This window comes from Eulemur rufifrons, chromosome 6 (genome assembly GCF_041146395.1).
Source record: "Eulemur rufifrons isolate Redbay chromosome 6, OSU_ERuf_1, whole genome shotgun sequence".
Classification (NCBI taxonomy): Eukaryota; Metazoa; Chordata; class Mammalia; order Primates; family Lemuridae; genus Eulemur; species Eulemur rufifrons.
The window spans coordinates 29,962,966-29,965,966 of record NC_090988.1 but is presented as its reverse complement, the minus strand read 5'-3'; the positions used below and the strand labels follow the sequence as shown (position 1 = coordinate 29,965,966).

Genomic DNA, 3,001 nt, shown 5'->3' with positions numbered 1-3,001 from the left:
GTAGTTCCTATTAAGTTAAATTATAAAGACAGCTATAGCAGCCAATGTTACTGAGCACTTATTACTTGGTGCCCAATATACTGTAAATAGACCATCTCATTTAGTCAGATTTAACATCCCTTTGAGGAACCATTTTACTATACTACCCACATTAATAAAGCAAATAATATGTTAGTTTACATCACTGACATTAGAGACTAATTTCCTAGGAGATTTGCATTTCTAAATATATCTATATAGATAGAAGAAATAAGACCTGGTGTTCAATAGATCAGCAGGGTGACTATAGTTAACATTAACCTATTGCACATTTTGAAATAGCTAGAGAACAATTTGAAAGTCCCTAGCATAAACGTAACTATAAAGTGATAGATATCCCAATTATCCTGATTTAATTATATAAATGTATCAAATTATCACATGTACCCCTTAAATATTTACATTTATGTATCAATAAAAAAAGAAAAAAGTATCTGTTTTAGTGGATCAATTTTTTCCCCATTTGATTCTACTATATAACAAATACTTATTGAACATAAATCCATCCTAAAAGGTCTCCAAGTGATGTTTCTTCAGACAGCAAAGAGCAGCTAATATCTACTACATTATTTCATTTCATACTCAAAACAATCCTATTATGTAAGGACTATTATTATCCTCATGTTATAGACAAGGAAATTAAGGAACTAGCCTGTAGAAGTAGCAACCCTAGAAGAACCAGGGACATAAGAGGACCATATGTGGGAAAACTTCCAGGTGAAAAGTATGAAAAAGAAGATGGTACCCTCATTCCAGAAGGTTTCATTTTATTTCAATCTTCTCAAACTGGCCAGGTGTGGTGGCTCATGCCTGTAATCCCAGCACTTTGGGAGGCTGAAGCAGGATGATTGCTTGAGACCAGGAGTTCCGGATTAGTCTAAGCAAAATAGCAAGACCCTATCTCTATTTAAAAAAAAAAAAAAAAAAATTAGCTAGGGTTGGTGGTATGCGCCTGTAGTCCCAGCTACTTGGGAGGCTGACGAAGGAGGATTGGACTGCTTGAGCCCACAAGTTTGAGGTTGCTGTGAACTATGATAATGCCACTGCACTCTAGCCAGGGCGACAGAGCAAGACTCTTAAAACAAACAGCAAACAAAATAAAAAAACCTTCTCGTGCCTGCTTCGGCAGCACATATACTAAAATTGGAATGACACAGAGAAGATTAGCATGGCCCCTGCTCAAGGATGACATGTAAATAATATTTAAAAAAAAAAACAAAAAATTTTCTCAACTGATACAAGCCAGGTAGAAAGAGCGACTCATCTTCCACATCTATCTTTCCTCTTCGCTTCAGTTGACTATGAAAAGGCTAGACCTCCCACTCTCTATGGCTGCCAATAAGTTATTTCTACTAACTGCTCTTGATTCTGGGGGTAAAGATTACTAGAACGAGGGGTAGGAGTAAAGATGGAGGGATGGAATCATCTACATTAACCACCTTTAGACAAGTTCATAGGAAAGCCTCTCTGTAAGGGAGAAAATGTGGAAAGCAAATAATTTTGCAAAGGGCTCAATTCTCTGACTCTGTTCTTTTCCCCGCTCTTTTCATTTATTCAAACGCGATGAACTAACATAAATATCAGGCACTGCGATGGATACTTGGAGGTACCAAAAATAAATGAATCAGTATTTCTATTAAAGGGAAAAAGGCATTTAAACAGATATAGCACAAGATATTAAGTGCTATAAGATGCCACACCAGAGCTTATTTAGGCAAGGATAATATTTTACTCGTTTTTGTAGCCCTAGCTCTTACCACAATGCCAAGCATACAGTCAGCAATTAATAGTTAATACTTCATTTCCTAAAAAATGTTTGCATGTCCAAAATTTCTTCTGACTAGTGTCAATTCTCTTATGTTCACATATATGTGTGGTGAACCTTCTATATTAGATCTGAATATAATTGTAGTGAGATACAGTTGAGTTCCCTTGGACTCTATATGCAAATAAATATTAATATCAACTACCAGTCCTAGATATACTAAAGTCAACCATTAACCTTATTTCATGTTTTCCCTGCACTAGAAAAAACATAGATGATAAACTTGTCACTTGAGAAACAAGTGCATTCATTGAGATTAAATGTATGTATAGGTTGAGTATCCCTTATCCAAAATGCTGGGGACCAGAAGTGTTTTGGGTTTTGGATTTTTTCCAGACTGGAATATTTGCATATTCATAATGAGGTATCTTGGGGATGGGGATCAGTCTAAACACAAAATTCATGTGTGTTTCATATACACCTTATACACATAGCTTCAAAGTAATTATATTTTTCCCTTGGGGATGCTGAATAAACTCTTGTATGCCTGCATTCTGACTGTGACCTGTTGTGTGAGGTCAGGTGGGGAATTTTCCATTGGTGGCATCATACCAGCACTCAAAAAGTGTTAGATTTTGGAGCATTTCAGGTTTCAGATTTTTCGATTAGGGAAGCTCAACCTGTACTGTTTGATTAAATTAATTCATTTAGAACTCTTCACAATCTAGAAGCAAGCCTGCCCTCTAGTGTTAAAACTTTCACATTGAGTCAGAATAGCAATTTCCAATTACCAGAAAAAGGAGGAACTAGTACTCCAGATATATTCTTAAAATATAAGATTGTATTATTTCAAAGCAAAAAGCTTCATTCTAAGAATAAAACAACTGTCTCTCTTCAGTTTAATTTTCCATTTGTTTACATATTTGGTAACTATTATCAATCTTGCTTTTTAAATCTCAGTGCTTCTATAGCATCATAGAAAGCAATGGTGTGTGTGTTGGGGGGGAGGTATGAAATGTTAACATTGTATTTCTACCTAAAAAAAAAAAATCACAAAAGTTGGCCCCAAATTTCACTAATCAAATGTTTTCAACTCAGTTCTATTCTCTGGATACACTTAGTCTCTTTGTGATTTCATTCATGTACTGCCTTAAAATAGGGGTGGGTACACACTGATGACCTCCAAATATTCTTAAC

General features: G+C 35.4%; 1 pseudogene; it reads left to right on the top strand.

The window, feature by feature from the left end:
* Positions 1–1,152: 1,152 nt before the first annotated feature.
* LOC138385545 (U6 spliceosomal RNA) lies at positions 1,153–1,267 on the top strand (annotated as a pseudogene).
* The last annotated feature ends 1,734 nt before the right edge of the window (positions 1,268–3,001 follow it).